This window comes from Phymastichus coffea, unplaced genomic scaffold, assembly GCF_024137745.1.
Source record: "Phymastichus coffea isolate CEN01 unplaced genomic scaffold, Cenicafe_Pcof_1.1 PCOF00081, whole genome shotgun sequence".
In the NCBI taxonomy this organism is placed as follows: Eukaryota; Metazoa; Arthropoda; class Insecta; order Hymenoptera; family Eulophidae; genus Phymastichus; species Phymastichus coffea.
This window is the reverse complement of record NW_026706892.1, coordinates 889767-903229: the sequence shown is the minus strand read 5'-3', so window position 1 is coordinate 903229 and position 13463 is coordinate 889767. Positions and strand designations below refer to the sequence as shown.

At 37.6% G+C, this 13463-nt stretch overlaps 1 protein-coding gene across 2 annotated transcripts in view; it reads left to right on the top strand.

Annotated features, from left to right (window-relative positions):
• Nucleotides 1-4617: 4617 nt before the first annotated feature.
• The window catches only part of LOC131668571 (dipeptidase 1-like), a 203701-nt gene continuing 194855 nt past the window's right edge, over nucleotides 4618-13463 (top strand). For both annotated transcript variants that reach the window (XM_058942851.1, XM_058942850.1), the window contains exon 1: nucleotides 4618-4776. The gene's annotated coding sequence lies outside the window, so the exon portion shown is untranslated. The remainder of the gene's footprint in view (nucleotides 4777-13463) is intronic.

Sequence of the window (13463 nt, the reverse complement as noted above, 5' to 3'; positions counted from 1 at the left end):
TTGATACCTTTCTTGGTTATTCCTCGCGGTATGGCGTGTAGTCTATTTAGAGGTCGGGATATTATAATAATATGTCGGGATTAAGGAGGATGATGCACGAAGCGAAGCCGTACATGCTGGATAATACGAAATATGATTTCGTTCTTGTGCATTATTCTTTTTGTGAATTATAGCTGCGGATTATTACGACGGACAAAAGAAATAATTTCTTGTCGTATTTTGTGAGAAACTTAATCACAGAGTGCATATTGAAAATAATACGACTTAGAGTATATGTTTGTGCTTGCACCTCACGAATCAACGGGCGCGTCAAGGGAACAAAAAACCAAGGAAAAAAAAAATCTTTTCGGCACGCGTCAGTGGTCGGCAAAAGAGATTAATCAAGCCTTGGCTAAGGATAGAGATTAGGCGCTTACGAGTGGGCAGGGGAAGAGATTAGGGCGAATCGATGTCGGGTCATGTCGTCGATTTAATAGAATTTCGCGGGCAGCATGCACGTGTATATACATAGCGCTCTCTCTCTCTCTCTCTCTCTCTCTCGGCCGATGACAGGCTACTGCATTAATTTTCTGAAAGCATCCTGCCGCTTGTGTGGGTTTGGGTTCTCGTCTCTCGTTAACAGGTGGCTTATCGTTATCTTATCGCAAAGTCACATCGCGCCTCGCGCGTATTATTTTTCATTTCTTTTCCGACACACAATCGCATTCGTTCTCTATGGATTAACTAATGACTATGGTTAGATCTAAGACCACATAATGAAGGGTATATTAATAATATTTATGTTGGTTTTTTCGTTCTTCAAAATTGACACGGTCCAAATACCGAGATAACATGTCAGAACATGATTGGTTTTATTATTTGTTAATCGATTTCGATAGGAGAAAAAGTTTTTTCATAATAGTTTTACATAACGATTGTGTTGACAATAATTTAATAGTTCAATATAAAAAATAGATATTTTTATGAAATTTCTTAGTAAAAGATGTAAGATTGTAATGCACAAATTCACCCTGAATCAGATAAAAAGCTTCCCAAAGTATCCAAAGTCGGGCAATAACGCATTTTTAGCAAATTGCATACGCAGGCTCTTTTGGCAGTGTTGATAGTATCTAACTCTCCCTCGTATATGTTAACCTCTTAACAACCGTTGATATTTTTTGACGTGGCGACTCGATCCTCTATCTTCACGAGTAAATACATCGCGCGTGGAGGGTAGACCACATCTCGTAGTAGTGTCTTCTAATAGACGTGCGAGTGTTACGTTAAATCGTATTCGCAGAATGATTATGACATGAATTTGAGGTTGCATATCCACACGGAAGAGAGACAGAGAGAGAGAGAGAATAAGTTTATGAGACGACGGCGACGATGGTCCAAGATGTGCAATATCGCGAAACTGCCTGCTCAAAGCTGAATGACTATTTGGACTTTTGATCGAGAGAAAGCTTCTGGATAGTATGTTACTTAAGTGTTTGGTGTTATTTACGTTTTAATAAGATATAAGTTATTTTAATATAATTCGTACATGGAGATTCGTTGTTTGTTTACATTTGCTACGAGATCAGTTAGACAAAACCACAAATAATTATCTTTGCAATACAAAAAAATATTAAAAAAATATTAAATTCATATACCACTCACGCTTTATTCGGTCGCAAAACGAAATTAACGGAAAGCTTGGAGTAATAAAAAATTCGCTAGAAATCACATGCTAAACCGAAGCCAAGGAGTGTACACGGTAGTGAGTAGATAACTCGTTCAAAACAGGGCAAAGGGTTGACGCTTTAGTGGTGAGAAGTGGCGATTTTCGTTGACTAGAGAATGACCGCGAGGCAAGACTCGTTAACTAATCGAATTTCCCATGAGACTCGCGTTGTGCTGCGGGGCTGTACGACTTTCGGATTAACGCGACCTCATCGCGCTCCGTACCCGCCCGTGTAACTCTAGGGATAGTCTTGGAAGAGTAAGAAATGATGTTGGAACTTGATAAAATAGTTGGGCAAATACGGCATTTCTGATTGCAGGTCGAAAATGCAACACACTCTCGTGAGTTGTCGGGCTTGTGGCGGGGCTTTCCGATGTTTGATTATCCGAAAGACAGCATTCGTAAAGTACAATTATGTTTGATTGGCTCAATAAATGAAAAACTGATTTGGATGAGAAGCAAGTAGAAACCGTAGAACTCCTCATTTGAATGCATTACACTTGTATTTCCATGGAACTATCATATCCTAATTTTGCAATACATCGCCTGAAGTTTTTCGCAAATCTTCAAAAGAAATGCAGTAAGCTACTACCTCAAGAAAATAAGCAGACATATATAAAAAAATAACGACAATCGATTGAATTATCTTAATCGCTATGAGTAAGAGATCACCAGTACACACAGTTCACTATTTCTTCCACAGTAACGGAAGAAATAAAGACGAACTGCTATTCTGATAAAAAGGCAGTGAGTATTAACGAGTGACAAACGACATTGGATGAATATTGCTATTAATAGGCACATTATCCATGAAATTATGTCTTCGTAAAGCTTTGTGTGTGTGTGTGTGTGTGTGTGTCTGTCTGTCTGTCTATCGTCTGTCGACGTTGACCCCCTTCATATAATGGTGCGCGACGCGGTGAGAGAGAGAGAGAGAGAGAGAAAGAGAGAGGGAGAGACAAGAGAGACGAGTAGGCTCATACACTCGCGTCATCGATTCCCCGTACTCTCTTGCAATTACCTCTACCTCGACGCGCGCCAGCCGACAGCTCTACCCTCTATGTTACTCTCACGCTGTTCTGTTTCTTTTTCGTCGAGCACGACCGTTTTCCCTCATGCTTTATCCTCCCCGTCGACATCATTTTTGGAATTTCTTTTTCTTCGCTCTCTCGTACTTACATAGACGAGAGTATTTGTCGGTTACAAGGTTAGTTTTTTCTTTGGTATTCGTTGATCGATCGCTTCGGTATTTATTGCTTTGCTTCATTTTTATTGTCCCGGTAAGCTTATTATTAAAAAAAATGTCCTTTGTTGTCACTACTATAATAATTGATCAATGATAAGATTTCAATTGATATTAATAAAAAATTAACCCAAAAGTTCAAATCAAACGTCACATAAATAAGAAGATGCTACTGTATAAATCGAACTGAAAAATCGCATTACAATTCCAATTGCCTTACCAAAGTTCTTACCTATGCTCATGCTCCACGCAATAATTTATTTATTTATCTGTATCGTATCCACTGGAAACGAGTATATAGATTGATAATTATATCTGTAAGTTTTATTAGTTCTATAAATTTATACATAGCGAAGAAAAGTTTGAGGAATTCGTATCCAATCAAGTGAAAACAATGAAAAATAGGGATAAAAAAGGGATGCAAAAGTCGATAAACACGTATTGTAGAAATGCACCGCGTGATGCCTACATTTACTTATACTTTGTTGATGCAGTTCACTATCTTTTTTTTCCTTTTTTCCCTCTCGTTTCCCGAATCATGTCTTGACTGCGTAGATCCAACGTATGAATATTTGTGGAATATCTGATATTTCTTTTCCTACAGTTAACATTATTGTATTGTACTCTAGCTTGTTCATATGGTGAACTGCTATTCTTTACTATAGATTGTTTTATTTATTCTTAATTAAACAGGGGATATCGAGTTTTGACAACTGTATCGAAATATGAGTTTGACGTATCATTTTTTCACAGTTCTCAACGTAAGCTGCACTATATAAGTCCATCAGTTCTTTTATTAAAGATATTTACATGAAGGCGAAAGGCATATTAAATTATAAAATTAACTGAAATGTTTGGTTTGATTGTACAAAAAGACTATATTTTCACCAGAATTTTGATTTTACACTCTGATGATCAAAGACATCACTGCAGTTTTTCCACAACAATAGTTATAGCGTTTTATAAAATTCAATTGCATCAACCAGAAATATAAAATACGCATGCTCGTAGAATGTAATTCCACCAAACAATTATTTAAACACAATAGCGATAATTCATTTTTAAAAATTATAATATTCAAACGTGTGATGAAAATTTGTCAGAGACATTCGTTTAAAGAGCTTTTCTCTGTAATTCAGTCGTAATGAGCAATAAATAAAAAATGCGAAAATAAAGTACGTATTAATTAACAAAGATTTCATAAAGTACTCTTCAATTTCTAACTCTTAGTCATACAATAGTTTCATTTGCGAAATTTGGACAATAAGTCTCCTTCTAGTTTCCTGTGTATAAGCTCAGCTCAACAACTTTAATGACAAGCTAATAGCTGAAACGACATCGATGTTAAATCGGAAACTTGAAAATACATCAATCACTCTCGAATTGAAATCATCATAAAACGCGCTATACTTGCAAAACGAAAAAAAAAATCGGAAGCCATATCATAATGATACAGAGGAGCGAACGATAAAACCTCAGAGAGAGGGAGAGAGAGAGATGGACATCTCTCTCTCCCTCTCTTTGTGCCGAGTGAAGAAGACAAGCGAAGCTACACGCGCTTGCGCTAAGAGAGAGGAGGTGGAGTTGCCATGGCAGCCACCCGGCCAGGCAGCAGCCCTCCAGTGCTCTTCTCTCTCAGTCTTGCCGCGGCATTCGCCGAGTGCGCAAAACCACCCTTCTCGCGAGTGTCGCGATCAGTTTTAAGATTCGAGCGCGCGTGTTATGTATATAAATCATTATTGTGCTTTTTGTTTTGTTTTTTTCATTTCTGTTCTGTCAGTGCTTGGCTGTGGATTGAAGGATTGGTAGTTAACCGGATCATTTGCAGGTAAATCGTTGACAGTTTTCTTGAAAATGGCCAAGTGAAGATTTGTTTTTCTTTTTTTTTTCTGGTCAATGGCGAGCTTGTCGAGACAATCTGACAAGTTTCAATGAACGCATAGACCTAAGAGAAGAAACGAGCGGGGTTAGCGTCGTTTTACATCCGTCTGTTCCCAATTTGAATTCGGTAAAATTACAAGATCGATCTAATGTACTTTGAATTTGAATTAAAACAAAACGCAAATCCGAAAAGAAATCTAAAATTACAAAAAAAGCTGTACCAACTCATGTAAGTTTCATCCTTGACAACTCGCGCAAATATCAGCGCAGCGCAATCGTGTTCCTTTAATAGCCCGACCTGATCGAGCAATACTGCAATACATACATTGGCCGCACACGACCACGTGTCTGTCGATCGAAAGTTAGCCGATAATTGAAACCTCGCGCAAGCAGCATGCGGTCAAGACGAAATCCCACCGTCGTAGCAAATAAAACAGCAACGCGCGCACAGGCAATAAAAGCGAACGAGTTGATCCAGTGTTAGAATATAAATAGTTATATCGACCCGTCACCCAGACTTTCCCGGTAAGTCAGTTAATCCTCGACAATAACCGCCTTCGCTCCCTCTTGCGTACGGGATGCCACACGTGGCTGTGAAAGTCTTTATGCAAGAATCGAGGGAGCGAGAGAGTTAAGATAGACCATTTCCTGGGGAGCAGAGGGAGGCACGTCTTGGCAAGTGGAACGATCGAGCAGCTTGATCAAACAGATCAGCGAATTCAATTAGGATAAGCGATAATGGGTTTTCATTAAGCGAGACACTGCTCACGCCAAGATAATGGCTGTAGCGTTTTCCGAAGAAAAGTGAGTCGTTTCGGATTGGCCATCGTACTAAGGAATATATAACCTCGTTAGAAATTGCTGACGGAAAAATTTACGCGCGTGCAGTCTAGGTGTGCGTTATTTTATATCGTTACGGCTTTAGTTGTTAACTTTTAGCGATGATAGGACGTAACGTACGGCTGCTGTTGAGTCGTTAGGACGAGCGAAATTTCATAAAAATAGTTGCAACCTCGCGTAAACGAATCTACGAGATTAATCACAGCAGAGATTTATATGTCGTGTAAAGAATATGGACGTCTATGTTTTTCGCGTGGAAATTACCGTAAAGCTCCGTTGAGATACCAAGCCATTCGTGTACACGACCTGTAAAAGTTATAGGCAAAGTTGATAAAAAAAACCGTTACAGCCCATCCGATCGGAAATTGTAGGACGAAATCAAAATAATTTATCCCATCCACCGTTCCTCGACGTAACGTTGAGCTGTATCAAGGAAAAAGACAATGAAGAATGTATCAAACCTACATTTCGAAGAGGTGGCAAAAAGTAAGGTTATCGCTCCGAAAAGTGCGTTTTTCGTTCTGCCTTTCGACGACAATTCGAAATTGCTAGCCACGTCTCAATCCCGGAAATACTGCAGTGCGCTGCTGCTGCGAGAGTAGAGGGGACGAACGCCACCGCGCAGGCAATGCGCCGCCGAATTCGCGCCAAAGTACCAATCATTACGAGAGAAACCTTTCGGAGGAACTTTTCTCGGGGTTTCTTTTTGAAAAAAGAAAAGGCAGTTGAGCAGGATAACGACCATTGGGCTGCTGCGAGAAACGTAAAAGATTTAATTGAACTAATTGCGAGCTGCCTAATACCGAGCTGCCTCTTATGCATTGTCAGCGAGAAGACTCGTAACTTTTACAGCTGTATAAAGTTTATTGTACGCGCAACTGTGATATATATATATATATATATATATATATATATATATATATATATATATATATATATATATATATATATATATTATGTCGCTGATAAGATTGTTGTACTTTGATAAAATCTACCACTTGTCTCGGTAGTTCTTCGTGTATACATAGTTTCGGTCGTTTTGGTTAATAGGCGTAGCGATCGATCGATAAGTATTTTGAGAAACGCAATGGTGATGATTAAGCAAATTAATAATTGCCACCAATTAGTGGCAACTTAATTGGTCAAACTGAGTAAATGGGCATTCCATCAGTACGTTCAGCTCAATGTGTAATGCAAATGTAAAAAAACTTCTTACCTACTCTTTAATTTCTTATCAAAAGATTTTGTTTTCTATGATGTAGATTTTATCTTACTTTTAAGTCCTACTTTTTTATTTTTTAAGCAAATAATATTTCAGTGAAAGCTACAATTTGATGAAGTAATTAAGTCATCTTGAATTTTTATGAAATAATTGTTATTGTGGAATCAAGAAAAATAACACCTCACACTAAATTTAACAAAGTTTATTCAGGAAAAACCAATGTACGAAATAGGAAGTTTATCAAGCAAGTTTATCAACAAAACAAGTCTATTGGGGAAGAGAAAAATAAATACAAATGGAATCAATTTAACTACACACACATACACCCGTATAGGTCGATTTAATGAAACTGCAAATATATACTTAGTCAATTACTTTAATAAAGTTCCATGTGGCTATTGCTCCGTTAACAAGTTAACAACGTTAGTGCATAATCCGATACACCGAAGCTCCCCTTTTCTTCGGTAAAGAAAATGCCGATATAGTCAACAACCCTAATCTAGTTGTTTCAGACTAACTTTTAACATTAAATTACCCTCCTATGTAACAGCATCAAGGGAGCTTGTCACGCGTAAAAATTCGGGTTGCGCAAGGCGCATATTGCAAGCTTGGCTCCCTAGGCCGCCAGAGAGAAAAAAAATGTCATCGGTTCGACGAACTGATAAGAGAATAATGGAGACGTGGAAAACAGAAAAAAAACGAGAAGACTTTTTTTGTTGGCGTTCTGACAGCATTGGCATTGGTAAATCGATATAGTGAGCGGTAAACGAGGCGAAACTGCTAATAGCTAAAGGGAGAGAGACTCGACGCATGATATTCAGGTTGAATTGACGATAATGCCGGTGGCCTCGCATTGTAAAGTTGCAGGCTGATTTTGCGACCGGTTAATGTGGGCCAAGCTCGTTAACGAGGCGGCTTTATTCGTTTGTTACAACGGGGAAAAGTGTGCAAGAGCGTAAACTCGCGCGCCATTTTCATCGAGTGAATAATTTTCAATGGAAAAATACGTTGACAACGTATGCCTTGATGAAAAAGAAAAACCATGTTCTTTTTAGAATGCCTTTATTGAAATATTTAGTTATGAAGACTATTTTTGAATGGTGGTGGTTCTATTCCGTCGCTGCCCGATCTTTGAAGGTAGGATTGGATGTGCAAAATAAATCCAACTAAAATTGCGATTAAATATATGCGCTTTATTATTTGAAGCCGAGAGAGAGACAGAGAGAGAGAAAGAACGTGTGTGTGCGCACGCGACGACTGAACTTGAATTGAGTCTACCGGCCGCGCCGGATCTATCTCGGTGCGCATTTCGCCTAATCATTCCCACTTAATTGTCCTTATGGAGGTGGAGATGCATTTGCACGCGCAGCTCGAAAAGCTGACGAATATCATCCGCACCGTGAGAACGTGGCGAGCGAGAGTAAAAACGGAAAACGAAGTCGAGTGTCTCTCATGTGGCTCCACCCACATTTCGATTTCATCAAAATTTTTTTAACAATATTATGTCTATAAACAAATATATAGAAATGTAACCGTTAAATAAAATTTACTTTTCATCTTGAATGAATTAATTAATTTTTGTGAATAAGTGACATTTGCAACCGAGTTTACGGCGATTCTATTTTAAAACACAAGTAATTAAAAAATGCCAACATGAAAATTTCATCTCGCTGCATATATGCGCCGATGTATCAGAGACGTCTGAATAATAAATATTTGAGCTGGCATATTGCCAGTGTAACAGAATACATTAAAAACTGAATTGATAAATCAGTTTTTTTTTTTTGTAAAAAAATCGTTTTCATGTATTAGGACAAAATTTTTATTTTATCTTTAAAAAGTACGTATGAAAGGATTCCGATGTAAAAGGCGATGATAATTAGATATACCCTTTGAAGTTGCGCACATAAACTTTTATACATAACAATAACAAAAAAGTCACAGGCAACTGCGAGTAAACGTGAAATTTAATAACGTAAAAACGTGCAGCGATCGACCGATGATAAACGAAGGATTGGCTAGTGTCCAGTAGAGCCTCGCGAATTCTCCACTTACTCTTATACCCGGAAAAATCCGCGTTGCTCGTTATTTGTCAGATTCGGTGGACCGTAAGGAGTTCACGAGGTCGTCCGATGATACATAGAGTCTGTAGCTTTTTTTTTCTCGTGCCATTGCTAACAGGCACCTATCTATTTGTATTAATACTTTGTTTTTTTCAGTTGGTTTTTCTTTTGTATACTTTTCACCATTAATATTTTATTTTTGATGAACACTATAAGTATTGTTGCTACCACGTACAGTCAAATATTATTACGCATTGAACTTCGATTGAATTGAGATTGAATAATCAATTCAAAATTACTTTACGTACGAATTAAATATTAATCAGCTTCCTTTAGAATTCGTCAAATCCAATATCGAGTCACTTTATATGTTACATACTATTTTGTAATGCACATCTGCATTGACAAAAAATAACCAATGAACATTGAATAAAAAAATTCATGTGGTATACGAAAAAGAGCAATTCCTATTTACTCATATGTTAATGCATCTTTTCTTATCTTCGTCAACTATTAGTCTTTTATTTTATTTGCTTTCCTCGTACGTAGTTTACTCTCAGGTAATGGGGGGAAAAAAGAATTTAAAGTCGAACGTTTCAGGTAAAGGGGAGGAGGAAATGCTCATCTCGAGTGGAGATTTTTAAAGTGCACAAAGCCATCGAATTGAGAAAGAAGTAGCATGCGCCAGAAACGATTCGAATGGAAAATCCTTGAGAAGCGGACAAAGCTCCATCCTAACAGACAAAGGGATTTCGAATTTATATTCCGCTTGTACGGACCACGCGGCCATCGTCCTTTGGAATGCAAAGTTTCAAATTTACGGTCGAAACGTCCCGCGCTTGTTTCCAGGTGAGTTCTATTCTCGCCAATTTCCGTGTCATCTCAATTCCCCACTGCTGCTGCCACTGCTACTGCTACTGATCGTTTGTTATACCAGTTAAAATTTTCCGCGGAATGGCATTTGCACGGAGGGGACTTCATTAATAACCGCACAACTCTTGGAAAATTCTAACAAAGGAATGATTTAGGTTTCGGGGTGGGCTTTATTTAGTTCTACATTGGAATTTCAGCAACAAATTTGTTGAATTATTTTGTTATGCAGCGCAGTTTACATACTCGAAACTACTAATTTCCATTAACATCATTTAATTCTATAATAAACAAATCTAGTGTTATTTTTTGAATTTTCTGTTATTCTGCAATTAAAAATATTAGTTTAAATATTTAGATAATCCTGTCAAATTCAATTTACTTCTTTTTTGTTAAGAAAAGTATTCGAATTCATTGACAACGATACAACTTTTTTTATTTCACACATTATTAAAAATGTTATGCAAAAATCATTAAATTAACGTACTTCTCATTACAATGAGCTATTTATAAAATATACAACAAGGCCATAATCAGTATTCCAACCACTGAATGCAACAGGGAGATATGAGCGCCAATTGCCATTGTGAAGTAATTGACCAAGCGCGAAATACAAGATTTGAACTGGCTTGTTAGACTATGTATCGACCTTTGATAATCTCACCGTTGAGCCGAATCGATTGAACCTCTAGAGATTTTCTACGTATACAGTAACGTTGCAAATAAGACTTTCAGAGAAGTCAACCAAAGTAAAGGAAAGATTTAAGAGATTTAACGCGAAAAGGAGAATGGACGTATTTATGTGTACTTTGAAAAATAACGAGCTGCATAAAAGTGTGTGCTACGCGGAAATGTTTCACAAAAGAAAGAAAGGATTGTAACGTTTATATCATTTTTTTCATTGCGTTTGAGATTACGCTAACGTATGTGTACGCTTATACTGAGAATGATGCCACACGGAAAGTAAAATGAAAGAAGAAAAAAGTGTTGAGTGAAAAGGAATGTCGCACGTTGAGCATTCTCACCTTCCTGACTTTACTGCTCATGAAAAACAGAAGATTTCATCCTGAAGAAAATAATTTTTTTAACTTTACGTTTAAAAAATACGTGATAAAATAGAAATCGTTATACACAAAATAAAAGTTATGTATACAAAAAAGGAAAAGAAAAAGCCGCCTTAATGTGTCAATACGCCTATAAATTTTTACGACTTTCTAAAACGCTTTTATAGAAGTAAATTTAACAAGAGCAACGAGCGTTAAAATGTATTTTGGTTATGTTCAATTTGAAGAAAAACGACATCCGAGGTCATAAATTGCAGTTAATTAATAATTGTACAAAAAGAATTAACTAATATTTGCTACGTATTAATATATGGTGTATGCCTAATTGTATTGTTGTTTATTCCTCACAGTTGTTTCTCGATGTACGTTTGACGTACATAACTGACTAATTTTGACTGCTATTAAAACTCCATCTCTAAGATAACGTATATTTAAAAATAAAATATAATTAATTTCATATATTTTCTTTTGCATAAAATTTTCACCAGCTAACCCTTAGAATATATAAAAAAAGTCTAGGCTTCCATAACGAAGAAAAAGAAAAAAATTTGTCCCTCGCGTACATAAAAAAGTATGCTCTTGTAACCTGAACGGAAAGAGTATACAGTGATAGCTTGCAAAGCCTTCCGTAGCTTTGTCATGTCCATCCTAGTGGGAATTGCTAACGAAATAAAGGCCATCACTGTCAGGATAGCAGCTCGCGAGCTCGACATCATAAATTAGCGTGTCGCTCGAGCAATGTAAGTGCGTTACGCAGTGCGACACTGACTCAAAAATACGTGCGCGCACACGCACGCGCGTACGATGAAAAATGAGTTGTGGTAAATGGTGTGAGAAAACAGAACATTAACTGCGTAAAAAGAGCTCTGAGTTTTCTTGGGGCAAATATTTATACTCGGCCTTTCTTTGCATGGGGCAGCAGGAAGAGTTGACTCGAGTTAACTTTATTTCATCGTGCGGTGGAGCCTAGTCTGGTGTGTGCAAAATACAAGAGTTATACAGTAGTTGTACATTATTTACAACTAATTTATCGCAGAGGAAGAGAGAGAGAAAGAGAGACAGAGAGAAAAAAGCTTTGCCAAATTGAAAAATGATGCGATAAAACACAAACATCTTACCCCAGAATTAGACCTAAAGATATAAGCTGGGCAACTATACTTTAATGGTTTTATTTATCATCATCATATGTCATAGATAGAAAAGTGAATTGTGCCACGTTCGCGCGCGCGGCTGTGTGTGCAATGTATTTTCTTGCCGCGCAAAAGAGAGATGGCCGTGAGCGCGCATGGGAGAATATCGATGCGAAAGATGAATGACCGGAGCGAACGACCTGGACATATACACACAAGTGCACGGACAAGGAAAAAACTTCGAATTACTTCGTGAGAGGAATTATTGTTGTTTAGTCAAAAGTGTTGCGAATCTGCCGCACGAATTTAATAAAGCCGAGTATTTCTAAACGATGTTTATCATTTGTTATGGATTTGCCCTGTGCTGTTATTGAGCTTGACTTATAACTCCTGGCACGAGAAAATGATTTTTCTTTCTTGCGAGGTAAAGCTTAGAGTTTATTTTTCTTTTTCTTTGGCTATTTTTTTACTTCTCGTCGCATTATGAATCAGCTGTCGAGTGCTTTTATATTCGCGTAAAATAGGTTGGTAAATCAGACTTGATATTCGCATTGCGAGACAAGAAAAGAAAAGTTTTGATCTTATTTTGATGCATGAAATATTACCGCGGTAATCGGAATTGAGATCGGATTTATGTAGTTTTTTTCTTCTAGAGTGTAAAGTGGAATACATAATCACCTTGTGAAATTGATAATCACGTTGTGAATTGAAAGAATGTAGAAAACCAAGTTAGTAATAATAATAATAACATTTATTATTGTGGTTATATTTAGAATTATAAAAATTTCAATGTGAGTCGTAACAAACGGTTTCATATATCGAATGTAAGCCATTACAACACCAGCAGACCCACATTCCGAAGAGAGAGAGGGAGATTTTGATTTGATTTGATTTGATTAAACGTTTATTGAGCTATGGGGTATGACCCCGTTAGCTTAAAGAAGGATACAGTGCACGCAGGTAATATAATACCTTTATATGATGTAGGCAGATGAGTATGATATGTGGTTGATAAGTAATACAATTTGTGTTGATATGGCGTTACATTTCTAGTAGAGGCGAGCACGCTGGTTGTAACAAGAGGCACCTCATTGAGAATACAATTTATACTTAAAACTATCTTAAAATTACTAAACTTGGGGTAAGCGCAATGGAACGAGGGTACGCAGCGGGTGGCGCGGCGGTTCGGGGATGGAGACTTAGACTAGAGCTTAGTTAGACAACGCTGAGTTCACATGGGCAAGAGCTTGAAGGTATGCGGCGGTTATAGTTTAGATGAGAGGGTAGTTTGAGGTTGGTGAGGTGAGAGGTTGTACTGGAGGTAGCGACCTGGAACAAGTAGGTAGGAGGGGTTAGGGGCGAAAGCCGATACGTTATAGGGTCGCTGGACTTGTGGGAGAAGAGTGAGGGCATTCATGTTGCACATATTCTCATGATAAGCACGT